Source organism: Primulina tabacum, chromosome 10, assembly GCF_025594145.1.
Source record: "Primulina tabacum isolate GXHZ01 chromosome 10, ASM2559414v2, whole genome shotgun sequence".
Classification (NCBI taxonomy): domain Eukaryota; kingdom Viridiplantae; phylum Streptophyta; class Magnoliopsida; order Lamiales; family Gesneriaceae; genus Primulina; species Primulina tabacum.
Window position 1 is genome coordinate 30,551,498 of NC_134559.1, and position 18,004 is coordinate 30,569,501.

The 18,004-nt window shown below is 43.2% G+C and overlaps 17 non-coding genes and 6 pseudogenes across 17 annotated transcripts; all 23 read left to right on the forward strand.

The window, feature by feature from the left end:
* The first annotated feature begins 420 nt into the window (after positions 1 to 420).
* LOC142511653 (5S ribosomal RNA) lies at positions 421 to 541 on the forward strand (annotated as a pseudogene).
* A 670-nt stretch (positions 542 to 1,211) lies between these two features.
* On the forward strand, positions 1,212 to 1,330 carry LOC142509108 (5S ribosomal RNA). Its single transcript, XR_012807296.1, has one exon. It is a non-coding gene; the product is annotated as a 5S ribosomal RNA (ribosomal RNA).
* A 581-nt stretch (positions 1,331 to 1,911) lies between these two features.
* LOC142511758 (5S ribosomal RNA) lies at positions 1,912 to 2,030 on the forward strand (annotated as a pseudogene).
* Positions 2,031 to 2,695: 665 nt separating this feature from the next.
* LOC142507057 (5S ribosomal RNA) lies at positions 2,696 to 2,814 on the forward strand. Its single transcript, XR_012805323.1, has one exon. It is a non-coding gene; the product is annotated as a 5S ribosomal RNA (ribosomal RNA).
* A 683-nt stretch (positions 2,815 to 3,497) lies between these two features.
* Positions 3,498 to 3,615, forward strand: LOC142516231 (5S ribosomal RNA). The gene has a single exon (XR_012812036.1). It is a non-coding gene; the product is annotated as a 5S ribosomal RNA (ribosomal RNA).
* A 684-nt stretch (positions 3,616 to 4,299) lies between these two features.
* Positions 4,300 to 4,417, forward strand: LOC142511464 (5S ribosomal RNA; annotated as a pseudogene).
* A 683-nt stretch (positions 4,418 to 5,100) lies between these two features.
* LOC142509903 (5S ribosomal RNA) lies at positions 5,101 to 5,219 on the forward strand. The gene has a single exon (XR_012808049.1). It is a non-coding gene; the product is annotated as a 5S ribosomal RNA (ribosomal RNA).
* A 681-nt stretch (positions 5,220 to 5,900) lies between these two features.
* Positions 5,901 to 6,017, forward strand: LOC142509577 (5S ribosomal RNA). The gene has a single exon (XR_012807744.1). It is a non-coding gene; the product is annotated as a 5S ribosomal RNA (ribosomal RNA).
* Positions 6,018 to 6,700: 683 nt separating this feature from the next.
* LOC142510218 (5S ribosomal RNA) lies at positions 6,701 to 6,819 on the forward strand. Its single transcript, XR_012808343.1, has one exon. It is a non-coding gene; the product is annotated as a 5S ribosomal RNA (ribosomal RNA).
* Positions 6,820 to 7,489: 670 nt separating this feature from the next.
* LOC142509904 (5S ribosomal RNA) lies at positions 7,490 to 7,608 on the forward strand. Its single transcript, XR_012808050.1, has one exon. It is a non-coding gene; the product is annotated as a 5S ribosomal RNA (ribosomal RNA).
* A 581-nt stretch (positions 7,609 to 8,189) lies between these two features.
* Positions 8,190 to 8,308, forward strand: LOC142507855 (5S ribosomal RNA). Its single transcript, XR_012806097.1, has one exon. It is a non-coding gene; the product is annotated as a 5S ribosomal RNA (ribosomal RNA).
* A 665-nt stretch (positions 8,309 to 8,973) lies between these two features.
* LOC142509155 (5S ribosomal RNA) lies at positions 8,974 to 9,092 on the forward strand. Its single transcript, XR_012807342.1, has one exon. It is a non-coding gene; the product is annotated as a 5S ribosomal RNA (ribosomal RNA).
* A 683-nt stretch (positions 9,093 to 9,775) lies between these two features.
* LOC142509290 (5S ribosomal RNA) lies at positions 9,776 to 9,893 on the forward strand. The gene has a single exon (XR_012807473.1). It is a non-coding gene; the product is annotated as a 5S ribosomal RNA (ribosomal RNA).
* A 914-nt stretch (positions 9,894 to 10,807) lies between these two features.
* LOC142515155 (5S ribosomal RNA) lies at positions 10,808 to 10,926 on the forward strand. Its single transcript, XR_012811012.1, has one exon. It is a non-coding gene; the product is annotated as a 5S ribosomal RNA (ribosomal RNA).
* Positions 10,927 to 11,575: 649 nt separating this feature from the next.
* LOC142516794 (5S ribosomal RNA) lies at positions 11,576 to 11,694 on the forward strand. Its single transcript, XR_012812569.1, has one exon. It is a non-coding gene; the product is annotated as a 5S ribosomal RNA (ribosomal RNA).
* Positions 11,695 to 12,378: 684 nt separating this feature from the next.
* LOC142517189 (5S ribosomal RNA) lies at positions 12,379 to 12,497 on the forward strand. The gene has a single exon (XR_012812949.1). It is a non-coding gene; the product is annotated as a 5S ribosomal RNA (ribosomal RNA).
* A 454-nt stretch (positions 12,498 to 12,951) lies between these two features.
* LOC142512875 (5S ribosomal RNA) lies at positions 12,952 to 13,073 on the forward strand (annotated as a pseudogene).
* Positions 13,074 to 13,757: 684 nt separating this feature from the next.
* On the forward strand, positions 13,758 to 13,875 carry LOC142513462 (5S ribosomal RNA). Its single transcript, XR_012809407.1, has one exon. It is a non-coding gene; the product is annotated as a 5S ribosomal RNA (ribosomal RNA).
* A 683-nt stretch (positions 13,876 to 14,558) lies between these two features.
* Positions 14,559 to 14,677, forward strand: LOC142507100 (5S ribosomal RNA). Its single transcript, XR_012805365.1, has one exon. It is a non-coding gene; the product is annotated as a 5S ribosomal RNA (ribosomal RNA).
* A 683-nt stretch (positions 14,678 to 15,360) lies between these two features.
* Positions 15,361 to 15,474, forward strand: LOC142512202 (5S ribosomal RNA; annotated as a pseudogene).
* A 683-nt stretch (positions 15,475 to 16,157) lies between these two features.
* Positions 16,158 to 16,276, forward strand: LOC142509082 (5S ribosomal RNA). The gene has a single exon (XR_012807270.1). It is a non-coding gene; the product is annotated as a 5S ribosomal RNA (ribosomal RNA).
* A 681-nt stretch (positions 16,277 to 16,957) lies between these two features.
* Positions 16,958 to 17,071, forward strand: LOC142511481 (5S ribosomal RNA; annotated as a pseudogene).
* Positions 17,072 to 17,607: 536 nt separating this feature from the next.
* LOC142513463 (5S ribosomal RNA) lies at positions 17,608 to 17,725 on the forward strand. Its single transcript, XR_012809408.1, has one exon. It is a non-coding gene; the product is annotated as a 5S ribosomal RNA (ribosomal RNA).
* The last annotated feature ends 279 nt before the right edge of the window (positions 17,726 to 18,004 follow it).

Genomic DNA, 18,004 nt, shown 5'->3' on the forward strand with positions numbered 1-18,004 from the left:
TTCCTCGAGAAATCCGCTTAGAAAGTTCCAAATTCGATTCCTGTTCCATTTTATCGTATCTCAGGCATAATAATAGCTTTACATTCGATATTTTTTTCTTCTTATTTTTTTTCTATTTTCTGGGAACATTTAGCGATTTTTGTTGCCGTGAGCCGGTTCTGTGCGGAAGGTTATGACGCAGATTACTCCGGAGAGGGTTAACTCATTAAAAACAATTATTTCGACTGTTTTAGCCATAATTTATGTAAACGGTCGCGACACGAGAACTTCCCAGGGAGGTCACCCATCCTAGCTCTGCCATCGCGCCAGAACGCTTAACTTCATGGTTCTGATTGTGCGAGAGCAGTACCGCGTGTTGTCCATCGTCGCCCGCTCCACACGTACTCGAGAGATATAAGAATAAACATCCCACACAATGTCGGATGCTATCATACTAGAACTAATGCACCGGATCCCATCAGAACTCCGATGTTAAGCGTGCTTGGGCGAGTACACAGCACTAGGATGGGTGACCCCTTGGGAAGTTCTCGTGTTGCACTCCTTTTTGTGTTTTTCTATTTTTGATTACTTGTTGACAGCCGATTTTCGGCTAAAATAATCTGAATCTCGATCGGGACCAGATAAAACTTGTGAAATCAACGTAGCTCGGGCACTGCCGGATTTTGACAAAATTGTAGCCTAATTTGATTGTAAACGGGCAACGAACGAGGCTCATTGCGGATCGAGATTTTAGCCGAATTCCTTCTCTAAAGCCCTCTAATTTACGATTTTCCGCTTCAGTTAAGCTTCCGTTTCATCGAGAAATCCGATTAAGAAGTTCGAAATTCGATTCCTATTCCATTTTCTCGTATCTCATGCATAATAATAGCTTTACATTCGCTATTTTCTTCTTCTTATTTTTTTTCTATTTTCTGGGAACATATAGCGATTTTTGTTGCTGTGAGCTGGTTCTGTGAGGAAGGGTATGTCGCAGATTACTCTGGAGACGGTTAACTCATTAAAAACAATTATTTCGACTGTTTTAGCCATAATTTACGTATACGGTCGTGACACGAGGACTTCCCAGGAAGGTCACCCATCCTATCTTTGCCATCGCGCCAGAACGCTTAACTTCATGGTTCTTATTGGGGGAGAGTAGTGCCGCGTGTTGTCCATCGTTGCACGCTCCACACGTACTCGAAAGATCCAAAATTAAAAATCCACTCAATGTCGGGTGCGATCATACTAGCAATAATGCACCGGATCCCTTCAGAATTTCGAAGTTAAGCGTGCTTGGGCGAGAGCAGTACTAGGATGTGTGACCCCCTGGGAAGCCCTCGTGTTGCACCCTTTTTCGTGTTTTTCTATTTTTGATTACTTGTTGACAGACGATTTTCGGCTCAAATCATCTAAATCTCTATCCGGAGTAGATAAGACATGTGAAATCAACGTAGCTCGGGCACTGCCGGATTTGGACAAAATTGTAGGCTAATTTGACTGTTAAACTTCCGTTTCCTCGAGAAATCCGCTTAGGAAGTCCGAAATTCGATTCTGGTTCCATCTTATGGTATCCCAGGCATAATAATAGCTTTACATTCGCTATTTTCTTCTTCTTATTTTTTTTTATTTTTTGGGAACATTTAGCGATTTTTGTTATCGTGAGCCGGTTCTGTGCGGAAAAGAGTATGACGCAGATTAATCTGGAGATGGTTAACTCATTAAAAACAATTATTTCGACTGTTTTAGCTATAATTTACATAAACGGTCCGACACGAGGACTTCCTAGGGAGGTCACCCATCCTAGCTCTACCATCGCGCCAGAACGCTTAACTTCATCGTTCTGATTGGTCGTGAGCTGTGCCGCGTGTTGTCCATCGTCGCCCGCTCCACACGTACTCGAGAGATATAAGAATAAACATCCCACTCAATGTCGGGTGCTATCATGCTAGCACTAATGCACCGGATCCCATCAGAACTCCGGAGTTAAGCGTGATTGGGCGAGAGCAGTACTAGGATGGGTGACCCGCTGGCAAGTCCTCCTGTTGCACCCCTTTTCGTGTTTTTCTATTTTTGATTACTTGTTGACAGGAGATTTTCGGTTCAAATCATCTGAATCTCGATCGGGACCAAATAAGAAATGTGAAATCAACATAGCTCGGGCACTGCCGGATTTGGACAAATTTGTAGGCTAATTTGATTGTAAACGGGCAAACGAACGAGACTCATTACTCTGCAACGAGCTGGCGAGATTTTAGCCGAATTCCTTCTCTAAAACCCTCTACTTTGCGATTTTCTGCTTCTTTTAAGCTTCCGTTTCCTCGAGAAATCCGCTTAGAATGTTCGAAATTCGATTCCTGTTCCATTTTATCGTATGCCAGGCATAATAATAGCTTTACATTCGCTATTTTCTTCTTCTTATTTTTTTTTCTATTTTCTGGGAACATTTAGAGATTTTTTTTGCCGTGAGCCGGTTTTGTGCGGAAGGGTATGACGCAAATTACTCCGGAGACGGTTAACTCATTAAAAACAATTATTTCGACTGTTTTATCCATAATTTACGTAAACGGTCGCAACACGAGGACTTCTCAGAGAGGTCACCCATCCTAACTCTTAACTTCATGGTTCTGATTGGGCGAGAGCAGTGCCACGTGTTGTCCATCGTCGCCTGCTCCACACGTACTCGAAAGATATAAGAATAAACATCCCACTCAATGTCGGGTGCGATCATACCAGCACTCATGCACCGAATCCCGTCAGAACTCCGAAGTTAAGCGTGCTTGGGCAAGAGCAGTACTAAGATGTGTGACCCCCTGGGAAGCCCTCGTGTTGCACCCCTTTTCGTGTTTTTCTATTTTTGATTACTTGTTGACAGCCGATTTTCGGCTCAAATCATCTGAATCTCGATCGGGACCAAATAAGAAATGTGAAATCAACGTAGCTCGGGCACTGCCGGAATTGGACAAAATTGTAGGCTAATTTGATTGTAAACGGGCAAACGAACGAGACTCATTTCTCCGCAATGAGCTGACGAGATTTTAGCCGAATTTCTTCTCTAAGACTCTCTAATTTGCGATTTTCCGCTTCTGTTAAGCTTCCGTTTCCTTGAGAAATCCGCTTAGGAAGTTTGAAATTCGATTCTGGTTCCATTTTATCGTATCCCAGGCATAATAATAGCTTTACATTCGTTATTTTCTTTTTCTTATTTTTTTTTCTATTTTGTGGGAACATTTAGCGATTTTTGTTGTCGTGAGCCGGTTCTGTGGGGAAGGGTATGACGCAGATTACTCCGGAGACGGTTAACTCATTAAAACAATTATTTCGACTGTTTTAGCCATAATTTACGTAAACGGTCGCGACACGAGGACTTCCCAGGGTGGTCACCCATCCTATCTCTACCATCGCGCGAGAACGCTTAACTTCATGGTTATGATTAGGAGAGAGCAGTGCCGCGTGTTGTCCATCGCCGCCCGCTCCACACGTACTCGAGGGATATAAGAATAAACATCCTACTCAATGGCAGGTGCGATCATACCAGCACTAGTGCACTGGATCCCATCAGAACTCCGAAGTTAAGCGTGCTTGGGCGAGTGCTGTACTAGGATGGGTGACCCTTGGGAAGTCCTCGTGTTGCACCTCTTTTCGTGTTTTTCTATTTTTGATTACTTGTTGACAGACAATTTTCGGCTCAAATCATCTGAATCTCGATCGGGACCAGATAAGACATGTGAAATCAACGTAGCTCGGGCACTGCCGGATTTGGACAAAATTGTAGCCTAATTTGATTGTAAACGAGCAAACGAACGAGACTTATTACTATGCAATGAGCTGGCGAGATTTTAGCCGATTTCCTTTTCTAAGACCCTCTAATTTGCTATTTTTCGCTTTTGTTAAGCTTTTGTTTCCTCGAGAAATCCTCTAAGAAAGTTTGAAATTCGATTCCTGTTCCATTTTATCGTATTTCAGGCATAATAATAGCTTTACATTCGATATTTTCTTCTTCTTATTTTTTTTTCTATTTTCTGGGAACTTTTAGCGATTTTTGTTGCCGTGAGCCGGTTCTGTGCGGAAGGGTATGACAGAGATTACTCCCGAGCCGGTTAACTCATTAAAAACAATTATTTCGACTGTTTTAGCCATAATTTACGTAAACGGTCGCAACACGAGGACTTCCCAGGAAGGTCACCCATCCTAGCTCTGCCATCGCGCCAGAACGCTTAACTTCATGGTTCTTACTGGGCGAGAACAGTGCCGCGTGTTGTCCATATTCGCCCGCTCCACACGTACTCGGGAGATATAAGAATAAACATCCCACTCAATGTCGAGTGCGATCATACCAGAACTAATGCACCGGATCCCATCAGAACTCCGAAGTTAAGCGTGCTTGGGCAAGAGCAGTGCTAGGATGGATGACCCCTAATAAGTCCTCGTGTTGCACCCCTTTTCGAGATTTTCTATTTTTGATTACGTGTTGACAGCCGATTTTTGGCTCAAATCGTTTGAATCTCGATCGTGACCAGATAAGGCATGTGAAATCAACGTAGCTAGGGATATGCCGGATTTGGACAAAATTGTAGCCTAATTTGATTGTAAACAGGCAAACGAACGAGACTCATTACTCCACAATGAGATGACGAGATTTTAGCAGAATTCCTTCTCTAAGACCCTCTAATTTGCGATTTTCTGCTTCTGTTAAGCTTCCGTTTCCTCGAGAAATCCGCTTAGGAAGTTCGAAATTCGATTTCGGTTCCATTTTATCGTATCACAGGCATAATAATAGCTTTACATTCTCTATTTTTTTCTTCTTATTTTTTTTCTATTTTCTAGGAACATTTAGCGATTTTTGTAGTCGTAAGCCGGTTCTGTGCGGCAGGGTATGACGTAGATTACTCCGGATTCGATTAACTCATTAAAAACAATTATTTCGACTGTTTTAGCCATAATTTACGTAAACGGTCGCGACACGAGGACTTCCCAGGGAGGTCACCCATCATAGCTCTGCCATCGCGCTAGAACGCTTAACTTCATGGTTCTTATTGGGAGAGAGCAGTACCGCATGTTGTCCATCGCCGCCCGCTCCATACGTACTCGAGGGATATAAGAATAAAAATCCCACTCAATGTCGAGTGCAATCATACCAGCACTAATGCACCGGATCCCAACAGAACTCCGAAGTCAACCGTGCTTGGGCTAGAGCAGTACTAGGATGGGTGACCCTCTGGGAAGTCCTCATGTTGCACCTTTTTTCGTGTTAATCTATTTTTGATTACTTGTTGACAGACGATTTTCGGCTCAAATCATCTGAATCTCGATCGGGACTAGATAAGACATGTGAAATCAACGTAGCTCGGGCACTGTCGGATTTAAACAAAATTGTAGCCTAATTTGATTGTAAACGGGCAAAAAAATGAGACTCATTACTCCGCAATGAGCTGACAAGATTTTAGCCGAATTCCTTCTCTAAGACCCTCTAATTTGAAATTTTCCGCTTCTGTTAAGTTTCTGTTTCCTCTAGAAATCCGCTTAGGAAGTTCGAAATTCGATTCTTGTTCCATTTTATCGTATCTCAGGCATAATAATAGCTTTACATTCGCTATTTTCTTCTTCTTATTTTTTTTCTATTTTCTAGGAACATTTAGCGATTTTTATTGTAGTGAGCCGGTTCTGTGCAGAAGGGTATGACGCAGATTACTCCGGAGACGGTTTACTCATTAAAACAATTATTTCGACTGTTTTAGGCATAATTTACGTAAACGGTCGCGACACAAGGACTTCCCAGGGAGGTCACTCATCCTAGCTCTGCCATCGCGCTAGAACGCAAACTTCATAGTTCTGATTGGGCGAGAGCAGTGCCGCGTGTTGTCCATCGCCGCTCGCTCCACACATACTTGAGGGATATAAGAATAAACATCCTACTCAATGTCAGGTGCGATCATACCAGCACTAATGCACTGGATCCTATCAGAGCTCCGAAGTTAAGCGTGCTTGGGCGAGTGCAGTACTAGGATGGGTGACACTGGGAAGCCCTCGTGTTGCACCTCTTTTCGTGTTTTTCTGTTTTTGATTACTTGTTGACAGACGATTTTCGGCTCAAATCATCTGAATCTCGATCGGGACCAAATAAGACATGTGAAATCAACGTAGCTCGGGCACAACCGGATTCGGACAAAATTGTAGCCTAATTTGATTGTAAACGGGCAAACGAACGAGACTCATTACTACGCAATGAGCTGGCGAGATTTTAGCCGAATTCCTTCTCTAAGACCCTCTAATTTGCGATTTTCCGCTTCTGTTAAGCTTCTGTTTCCTCGAGAAATCCGCTTAGAAAGTTCCAAATTCGATTCCTGTTCCATTTTATCGTATCTCAGGCATAATAATAACTTTACATTCGATATTTTTTTCTTCTTATTTTTTTTCTATTTTCTGGGAACATTTAGCGATTTTTGTTGCCGTGAGCCGGTTCTGTGCGGAAGGTTATGACGCAGATTACTCCGGAGAGGGTTAACTCATTAAAAACAATTATTTCGACTGTTTTAGCCATAATTTACGTAAACGGTCGCGACACGAGAACTTCCCAGGGAGGTCACCCATCCAAGCTCTGCCATCGCGCCAGAACGCATAACTTCATGGTTCTGATTGTGCGAGAGCTGTACCGCGTGTTGTCCATCGTCGCCCGCTCCACACGTACTCGAGAGATATAAGAATAAACATCCCACACAATGTCGGATGCTATCATACTAGAACTAATGCACCGGATCCCATCAGAACTCCGATGTTAAGCGTGCTTGGGCGAGTACAGCACTAGGATGGGTGACCCCTTGGGAAGTTCTCGTGTTGCACTCCTTTTTGTGTTTTTCTATTTTTGATTACTTGTTGACAGCCGATTTTCGGCTAAAATAATCTGAATCTCGATCGGGACCAGATAAAACTTGTGAAATCAACGTAGCTCGGGCACTGCCGGATTTTGACAAAATTGTAGCCTAATTTGATTGTAAACGGGCAACGAACGAGGCTCATTGCGGATCGAGATTTTAGCCGAATTCCTTCTCTAAAGCCCTCTAATTTACGATTTTCCGCTTCAGTTAAGCTTCCGTTTCATCGAGAAATCCGATTAAGAAGTTCGAAATTCGATTCCTATTCCATTTTCTCGTATCTCATGCATAATAATAGCTTTACATTCGCTATTTTCTTCTTCTTATTTTTTTTCTATTTTCAGGGAACATTTAGCGATTTTTGTTGCTGTGAGCTGGTTCTGTGAGGAAGGGTATGTCGCAGATTACTCCGGAGACGGTTAACTCATTAAAAACAATTATTTCGACTGTTTTAGCCATAATTTACGTATACGGTCGTGACACGAGGACTTCCCAGGAAGGTCACCCATCCTATCTTTGCCATCGCGCCAGAACGCTTAACTTCATGGTTCTTATTGGGGGAGAGTAGTGCCGCGTGTTGTCCATCGTTGCACGCTCCACACGTACTCGAAAGATCTAAATTTAAAAATCCACTCAATGTCGGGTGCGATCATACTAGCAATAATGCACCGGATCCCTTCAGAATTTCGAAGTTAAGCGTGCTTGGGCGAGAGCAGTACTAGGATGTGTGACCCCCTGGGAAGCCCTCGTGTTGCACCTTTTTTCGTGTTTTTCTATTTTTGATTACTTGTTGACAGACGATTTTCAGCTCAAATCATCTAAATCTCTATCGGGAGTAGATAAGACATGTGAAATCAACGTAGCTCGGGCACTGCCGGATTTGGACAAAATTGTAGGCTAATTTGACTGTTAAACTTCCGTTTCCTCGAGAAATCCGCTTAGGAAGTCCGAAATTCGATTCTGGTTCCATCTTATGGTATCCCAGGCATAATAATAGCTTTACATTCGCTATTTTCTTCTTCTTATTTTTTTTTATTTTTTGGGAACATTTAGCGATTTTTGTTATCGTGAGCCGGTTCTGTGCGGAAAAGAGTATGACGCAGATTAATCTGGAGATGGTTAACTCATTAAAAACAATTATTTCGACTGTTTTAGCTATAATTTACATAAACGGTCCGACACGAGGACTTCCTAGGGAGGTCACCCATCCTAGCTCTACCATCGCGCCAGAACGCTTAACTTCATCGTTCTGATTGGTCGTGAGCTATGCCGCGTGTTGTCCATCGTCGCCCGCTCCACACGTACTCGAGAGATATAAGAATAAACATCCCACTCAATGTCGGGTGCTATCATGCTAGCACTAATGCACCGGATCCCATTAGAACTCCGGAGTTAAGCGTGATTGGGCGAGAGCAGTACTAGGATGGGTGACCCGCTGGGAAGTCCTCGTGTTGCACCCCTTTTCGTGTTTTTCTATTTTTGATTACTTGTTGACAGGCGATTTTCGGTTCAAATCATCTGAATCTCGATCGGGACCAAATAAGAAATGTGAAATCAACATAGCTCGGGCACTGCCGGATTTGGACAAATTTGTAGGCTAATTTGATTGTAAACGGGCAAACGAACGAGACTCATTACTCTGCAACGAGCTGGCGAGATTTTAGCCGAATTCCTTCTCTAAAACCCTCTACTTTGCGATTTTCTGCTTCTTTTAAGCTTCCGTTTCCTCGAGAAATCCGCTTAGAATGTTCGAAATTCGATTCCTGTTCCATTTTATCGTATCTCAGGCATAATAATAGCTTTACATTCGCTATTTTCTTCTTCTTATTTTTTTTTCTATTTTCTGGGAACATTTAGAGATTTTTTTTGCCGTGAGCCGGTTTTGTTCGGAAGGGTATGACGCAAATTACTCCGGAGACGGTTAACTCATTAAAAACAATTATTTCGACTGTTTTATCCATAATTTACGTAAACGGTCGCAACACGAGGACTTCTCAGAGAGGTCACCCATCCTAACTCTTAACTTCATGGTTCTGATTGGGCGAGAGCAGTGCCACGTGTTGTCCATCGTCGCCTGCTCCACACGTACTCGAAAGATATAAGAATAAACATCCCACTCAATGTCGGGTGCGATCATACCACCACTCATGCACCGAATCCCGTCAGAACTCCGAAGTTAAGCGTGCTTGGGCAAGAGCAGTACTAGGATGTGTGACCCCCTGGGAAGCCCTCGTGTTGCACCCCTTTTCGTGTTTTTCTATTTTTGATTACTTGTTGACAGCCGATTTTCGGCTCAAATCATCTGAATCTCGATCGGGACCAAATAAGACATGTGAAATCAACGTAGCTCGGGCACTGCCGGAATTGGACAAAATTGTAGGCTAATTTGATTGTAAACGGGCAAACGAACGAGAATCATTACTCCGCAATGAGCTGGCGAGATTTTAGTTGAATTCCTTCTCTAAGACCCTCTAATTTGCGATTTTCCGCTTCTGTTAAGCTTCCGTTTCCTCGAGAAATCCGCTTAGGAAGTTCGAAATTCGTTTCCTTTTCCATTTTATCTTATCTCAGGCATAATAATAGTTTTACATTCGCTATTTTCTTCTTCTTATTTTTTTTCTATTTTCTGGGAACATTTAGCGATTTTTGTTGCCGTGAGCCGGTTCTGTGCGGAAGGGTATGACGATGATTACTCCGGAGACGGTTAACTCATTAAAAACAATTATTTTGACTGTTTTAGCCATAATTTACGTAAACGGTCACGACACAATGACTTCCCAGGAAGGTCACCCATCCTAGCTCTGCCATCGCGCCAGAACGCTTAACTTCATGGTTCTGATTGGGCGAGAGCCGTGCCGCGTGTTGTCCATCGTTGCCCGCTCCACATGTGCTCGAGAGATATAAGAATAAACATCCCACTCAATGTCGGGTGCGATCATACCAGCACTAATGCATAGGATCCCATCAGAACTCCGAAGTTATGCGTGCTTGGGCAAGAGCAGTACTAGGATGGGTGACCCATGGGAAGTCCTCGTGTTGCATCCTTTTTCGTTCTTTTCTATTCTTGATTACTTGTTGACAGCCGATTTTCGGCTAAAATCATCTGAATCTCGATCGGGACCAAATAAGACATGTGAAATCAACGTAGCTCAGGCACTGCCGGATTTGGACAAAAATGTAGCCTAATTTGATCGTAAACGGGCAAACGGACGAGACTCATTGCTCCGCAATGAGCTGACGAGATTTTAGCCGAATTCCTTCTCTAAGACACTCTAATTTGCGATTTTCCGCTTCTGTTAAGCTTCTGTTTCATCGAGAAATCCGCTTAGGAATTTCGAAATTCGATTCCGGTTCCATTTTATCATATCCCAGGCATAATAGTAGCTTTACATTCGCTATTTCCTTCTTCTTATTTTTTTCTATATTCTGGGAACATTTAGCGATTTTTGTTGTCGTGAGCCGGTACCGTGAGCTGGCGAGATTTTAGCCGAATTCATTCTCTAAGACCCTCTAATTTGCGATTTTCCGCTTATGTCGTTTCATCGAGAAATCCGCTTAGGAAGTTCGATATTCGATTCCGGTTCCATTTTATCGTATCCCAGGCATAATAATAGCTTTACATTCGCTATTTTCTTCTTCTTATTTTTTTTTCTATTTTCTGGGAATATATAGTGATTTTTGTTGTCGTGAGCCGGTTCTGTGCGGAATGGTATGACGCCGATTACTCCGAAGACGGTTAACTCATTTAAAACAATTATTTCGGCTGTTTTAGCCATAATTTACGTAAATCGTCTCGACAAGAGGACTTCCCAGGGAGGTCACCCATCCAAGCTCTGCCATCGCGCCAGAACGCTTAACTTCATTGTTCTGATTGGGATAGAACAGTGCCACGTGTTGTCCATCGCCGCCTACTCCACACGTACGCGAGGGATATAAGAATAAACATCTCACTAAATGTCGGCTGCGATCATACCAGCACAAATGCACCGGATCCCATCAGAACTCCGATGTTAAGCGTGCTTGGGCGAGAGCTGTACCAGGATGGGTGACCTCCTGGGAAGTCCTCGTGTTGCACTCTTTTCGTGTTTTTCTATTTTTGATTACTTGTTGACATACGATTTTCGGCTCAAATCATCTGAATCTCGATCGGGACCAGATAAGACATTTGAACAAATTTGTAGCCTAATTTGATTGTAAACGGGCAAACGAACGAGACTCATTACTACGCAATGAGCTGGCGAGATTTTAGCCGAATTCCTTCTCTGAGACCCTCTAATTTGCTATTTTCCACTTCAGTTAAGCTTCCGTTTCCTCGAGAAATCCGCTTAGGAAGTTCGAAATTCGATTCCGGTTCCATTTTATAGTATCACAGGCATAATAATAGCTTTACATTCGCTATTTTCTTCTTCTTATATTTTTCTATTTTTTGGTAACATTTAGCAATTTTTGTTGTCGTGAGCCTAATCTGTGTGGAAGGGTATGACGCAGATTACTCCGGAGACGGTTAACTCATTAAAAAAATTATTTTCGACTGTTTTATCCATAATTTACGTAAACGGTCGCGACACGAGGACTTCCCTGGGAAGTCACCCATCCTAGCTTTGCCATCGCGCCAGAACGCTTAACTTCATGGTTTTGATTGAGCGAGAGCAGTGCCGCGTGTTGTCCGTCGCCGCGTGCTCCACACGTACTCGAGGGATATAAAAATAAACATCCCACTCAATATCGGGTGCGATCATACCGGCACTAATGCACCGGATCCCATCAGAACTCCGAAGTTATGTGTGCTTGGGCGAGAGCAGTACTAGGATGACTGACCCCCTGGGAAGTCCTCGTGTTGCACCCCTTTTCTTGTTTTTCTATTTTTGATTACTTGTTGACAGACGATTTTCGGCTCAAATCATATGAATCTCGATCGGGACCAGATAAGACATGTGAAATCAACGTAGCTCGGGCACTGCCGGATTTGGACAAAATTGTAGCCTAATTTGATTGTAAACGGGCAAACGAACGAGACTCATTACTTCGCAATGAGCTGGCGAGATTTTAGGAGAATTCCTTCTCTAAGACCCTCTAATTTGCGATTTTCCGCTTCTGTTAATTTTCTGTTTCCTTGAGCAATACGCTTAGGAAGTTCGAAATTCGATTCCTGTTCCATTTTATCGTATCTCAGGCATAATAATAGCTTTACATTCGCTATTTTCTTCTTCTTATTTTTTTTCTATTTTCTGGGAATATTTAGCGATTTTTGTTGTCGTGAGCCGGTTCTGTGTGGAAGGGTATGACGTAGATTACTCCGGAGAAAATTAACTCATTAAAAAAAATTATTTTCGGCTGTTTTATCCATTATTTAAGTAAACGGTCGTGACACGAGGACTTCCCAGGGAGGTCACCCATCCTAGCTCTGCCATCGGGCCAGAACGCTTAACTTCATTGTTTTGATTGGGCGAGAGCAGTGCCGCGTGTTGTCCATCGCCGCCCGCTCCACACGTACTCGAGGGATATAATAATAAACATCCCACTCAATGTCGGGTGCGATAATACCAGCACTAATGCACTGGATCCCATCAGAACTCCGAAGTTATGTGTGCTTGGGCGAGAGCAGTACTAGGATGAGTGACCCCCTGGGAAGTCCTCGTGTTGCACCCTTTTTCGTGTTTTTCTATTTTTGATTACTTGTTGACAGACGATTTTCGGCTCAAATCATCTGAATCTCGATCGGGACCAGATAAGACATGTGAAATCAACGTAGCTCGGGCACTGCCGGATTTGGACAAAATTGTAGCCTAATTTGACTATAAACGGGCAAACGAACGAGAATCATTACTCCGCAATGAGCTAGCGAGATTTTAGCCAAATTTCTTCTCTAAGACCCTCAAATTTGCGATTTTCCGATTCTGTTAAGCTTCCGTTTCCTCGAGAAATCCGCTTTGAAAGTTCGAAATTCGATTTCTGTTCCATTTTATCGTATCTTAGGCATTATAATAGCTTTACATTCGCTATTTTCTTCTACTTATTTTTTTCTATTTTCTGGGAACATTTAGCGATTTATATTGTCGTGAACCGGTTCTGTGCGGAAGGGTGTGACGCAGATTACTCCGGAGATGGTTAACTCATTAAAATTACTAATGCACCGGATCCCATAGGAACTTCGAAGTTAAGCGTGCTTGGGCGAGAGCAGTACTAGGATGGGTGACCCCCTGGGAAGTCCTCGTATTGCTCCCCTTTTCGTGTTTTTCTATTTTTGTTTACTTGTTGACAGCCGATTTTCGGCTCAAATCATCTGAATCTCGATCGGGACCAGATTAGACATGTGAAATCAACGTAGCTCGGGCACTGTCGGATTTGGACAAAATTGTAGGCTAATTTGATTGTAAACGGGCAAACGAACGAGACTCATTACTCCGCAATGAGCTGGCGAGATTTTAGCCGAATTCCTTCTCTAAGACCCTCTAATTTGCGATTTTTCGCTTCTGTTAAGCTTCCGTTTCCTTGAGAAATCCGCTTAGGAAGTTCGAAATTCGATTCTTGTTCCATTTTATCGTATCTCAGGCATAATAATAGCTTTACATTCGCTATTTTCTTCTTCTTATTTTTTTTTCTATTTTCTGGTAACATTTAGCGAATTCTGTTGCCGTGAGCCAGTTCTGTGCTGAAGGGTATGACGCAGATTACTCCGGAGATGGTTAACTCATTAAAAACAATTATTTCGACTGTTTTAGCTATAATTTACATAAAGGGTCGCGACACGATGACTTCCCAGGGAGGTCACCCACCCTAGCTCTTCCATCGCGCCAGAACGCTTAACTTCATCGTTCTGATTGGGCGAGAGCAGTGCCGCATATTGTCCATCGTCGCCCGCTCCACACGTACTCGAGAGATATAAGAATAAAAATCCCGCTCAATGTTGGGTGCGATTATACCAGCACTAATGCACCGGATCCCATCAGAACTCCGAAGTTAAGCGTGCTTGGGCGAGACAGTACTAGGATGGGTGACCCCTTGGGAAGTCCTCGTGTTGCACTCCTTTTCGTATTTTTCTATTTTTGATTACTTGTTGGTAGACGATTTTCGGCTCAAATCATCTGAATCTTGATCGGGACCAGATAAGACATGTGAAATCAACGTAGCTCGGGCACTTTCGGATTTGGACAAAATTGTAGGCTAATTTGATTGTAAACGGGCAAACAAACGAGACCCATTCCTCCGCAATGAGCTGACGAGATTTTAGCCGAATTCCTTCTCTAAGACCCTCTAATTTGCGATTTTCCGCTTCTGTTAAGCTTCCGTTTCCTTGAGAAATACGCTTAGGAAGTTCGAAATTCGATTCCTGTTCCATTTTATCGTATCTCAGGCATAATAATAGCTTTACATTCGCTATTTTCTTCTTCTTATTTTTTTCTATTTTCTGGGAACATTTAGCGATTTTTGTTGTCGTGAGCCGGTTCTGTGTGGAAGGGTATGACGCAGATTACTCCGAAGACAATTAACTCATTAAAAAAAATTATTTTCGGCTGTTTTATCCATAATTTAGGTAAACGGTCGTGACACGAAGACTTCCCAGGAAGGTCACCCATCCTAGCTCTTCCATCGGGCCAGAACGCTTAACTTCATGGTTTTGATTGGGCGAGAGCAGTGCCGCGTGTTGTCCATCGCCGCCCGCTCCACACGTACTCAAGGGATATAATAATAAACATCCCACTCAATGTCGGGTGCGATAATACCAGCACTAATGCACTGGATCCCATCAGAACTCCGAAGTTATGTGTGCTTGGGAGAGAGCAGTACTAGGATGAGTGACCCCCTGGGAAGTCCTCTTGTTGCACCCTTTTTCATGTTTTTGTATTTTTGATTACTTGTTGACAGACGATTTTCGGCTCAAATCATCTGAATCTCGATTGGGACCAGATAAGACATTTGAAATCAACGTAGCTCGGGCACTGCCGGATTTGGACAAAATTGTAGCCTAATTTGATTGTAAACGGGCAAATCAACGAGAATCATTACTCCGCAATGAGCTGGCGAGATTTTAGCCGAATTCCTTCTCTAAGACCCTCTAATTTGCGATTTTCCGATTCTGTTAAGCTTCCGTTTCCTCGAGAAATCCGCTTTGGAAGTTCGAAATTCGATTCCTGTTCCATTTTATCGTATCTTAGGCATTATAATAGCTTTACATTCGCTATTTTCTTTTAGTTATTTTTTTTCTATTTTCTTGGAACATTTAGCGATTAATATTGCCTTGAGCCGGTTTTGTGCGAAATGGTGTGACGCAGATTACTCTGGAGATGGTTAACTCATTAAAAACAATTATTTCGACTGTTTTAGCCATAATTTACGTAAACGGTCGCGACACGAGGACTTCCCAGGGAGGTCACTCATCCTAGCTCTGCCATCGCGCCAGAACGCTTAACTTCATGGTTCTGATTGGGCTAGAGCAGTGCCGCGTGTTGTCCATCGTCGCCCGCATAACACGTACTCGAGAGATATAAGAATAAACATCCCACTAAATGTCTGGTGCGACCAGCACTAATTCACCGGATCCCATAGGAACTCCGAAGTTAAGCGTGCTTTGGCGAGAGCAGTACTAGGATGTGTGACCCCCTGGGAATTCCTCGTGTTGCATCCCTTTTCATGTTTTTCTATTTTTGATTACTTGTTGACAGCCGATTTTCGGCTCAAATCATCTGAATCTCGATCGAGACCAGATAAGACATGTGAAATCAACGTAGCTCGGGCACTGCCGGATTTGGACAAAATTGTAGGCTAATTTGATTGTAAACGGGCAAACGAACGAGACTCCTTACTCCGCAATGAGCTGGCGAGATTTTAGTCGAATTCCTTCTCTAAAACCCTCTAATTTGCGATTTTCCGCTTCTGTTAAGCTTCCATTTCCTCGAGAAATCCGCTTAGGAAGTTTGAAATTCGATTCCTGTTCCATTTTATCGTATCTCAGGCATAATAATAGCTTTACATTCGCTATTTTCTTCTTTTTATTTTTTTTCTATTTTCTAGGTACATTTAGCGATTTTTGTTGCCGTGAGCCGGTTCTGTGCGGAAGGGTATGACGCATATTACTCCAAAGACGGTTAACTCATTAAAAACAATTATTTTGACTGTTTTAGCCATAATTTACGTAAACGGTCGCGACACGAGGACTTCCCAGGAAGGTCACCCATCCTAGCTCTGCCATCGCGCCAGAACGCTTAATTTCATGGTTCTGATTGGGCGGGAGCAGTGCCGCGTGTTGTCCATCGCCGCCCGCTCCACACGTACTCGAGGGATATAATAATAAACATCCCACTCAATGTCGGGTGCGATAATACCAGTACTAATGCACTGGATCCCATCAGAACTCCGAAGTTATGTGTGCTTGGGCGAGAGCAGTACTAGGATGAGTGACCCCCTGGGAAGTCCTCGTGTTTCACCCCTTTTCGTGTTTTTCTATTTTTGATTACTTGTTGATAGACGATTTTCGGCTCAAATCATCTGAATCTCGATCGGACCAAATAAGACATGTGAAATCAACGTAGCTCGGGCACTGCCGGATTTGGACAAAATTGTAGGCTAATTTGATTGTAAACGGGCAAACGAACGAGTCTCCTTACTCCGCAATGAGCTGGCGAGATTTTAGTCGAATTCCTTCTCTAAAACCCTCTAATTTGCGATTTTCCGCTTCTGTTAAGCTTCCATTTCCTCGAGAAATCCGCTTAGGAAGTTTGAAATTCGATTCCTGTTCCATTTTATCGTATCTCAGGCATAATAATAGCTTTACATTCGCTATTTTCTTCTTTTTATTTTTTTTCTATTTTCTAGGTATATTTAGCGATTTTTGTTGCCGTGAGCCGGTTCTGTGCGAAGGGTATGACGCATATTACTCCAAAGACGGTTAAATCATTAAAAACAATTATTTTGACTGTTTTAGCCATAATTTACGTAAACGGTCGCGACACGAGGACTTCCCAGGAAGGTCACCCATCCTAGCTCTGTCATCGCGCCAGAACGCTTAACTTCATGGTTCTGATTGGGCGAGAGAAGTGCCACGTGTTGTCCATCGTCGCCCGCTCAACACCTACTCGAGAAATATAAGAATAAACATCCCACTCAATGTCTGGTGCGACCAGCACTAATGCACCGGATCCCATAGGAACTCCGAAGTTAAGCGTGCTTAGGCAAGAGCAGTACTAGAATGGGTGACCCCCTGGGAAGTCCTCGTGTTGCACCCCTTTTCATGTTTTTCTATTTTTGATTACTTGTTGACAGCCGATTTTCGGCTCAAATCATCAGAATCTCGATCGGACCAAATAAGACATGTGAAATCAACGTAGCTCGGGCACTGCCGGATTTGGACCAAATTGTAGGCTAATTTGATTGTAAACGGGCAAACAAACGAGACTCATTACTCCGCAATGATCTGGCGAGATTTTAGCCGAATTCCCACTCTAAGACCCTCTATTTTGCGATTTTTCGCTTCTGTTAAGCTTCCGTTTCCTCGAGAAATCCGCTTAGGAAGTTTGACGCAGATTACTCCGGAGACGGTTAACTCATTAAAAACAATTATTTCGACCGCTTTAGCTATAATTTACATAAAGGGTCGCGACACGAGGACTTCCCAAGGAGGTCACCCACCCTAGCTCTTCCATCGCGCCAGAACGCTTAACTTCATCGTTCTGATTGGGCGAGAGCAGTGCCGCGTGTTGTCCATCGTCGCCCGCTCCACACGTACTCGAGAGATGTAAGAATAAAAATCTCACTCAATGTTGGGTGCGATTATACCAGCACTAATGCACCGGATCCCATCAGAACTCCGAAGTTAAGCGTGCTTGGGCGAGACAGTACTAGGATGGGTGACCCCTTGGGAAGTCCTCGTGTTGCACTCCTTTTCGTATTTTTCTATTTTTGATTACTTGTTGGTAGACGATTTTCGGCTCAAATCATCTGAATCTTGATCGGGACCAGATAAGACATGTGAAATCAACGTAGCTCAGGCACTGCCAGATTTGGACAAAATTGTAGGCTAATTTGATTGTAAACGGGCAAACCAACGAGACTCATTACTCCGCAATGAGCTGACGAGATTTTAGCCGAATTTCTTCTCTAAGACCCTCTAATTTGCGATTTACCGCCTCTGTTAAGCTTTCGTTTCCTCGAAAAATCTG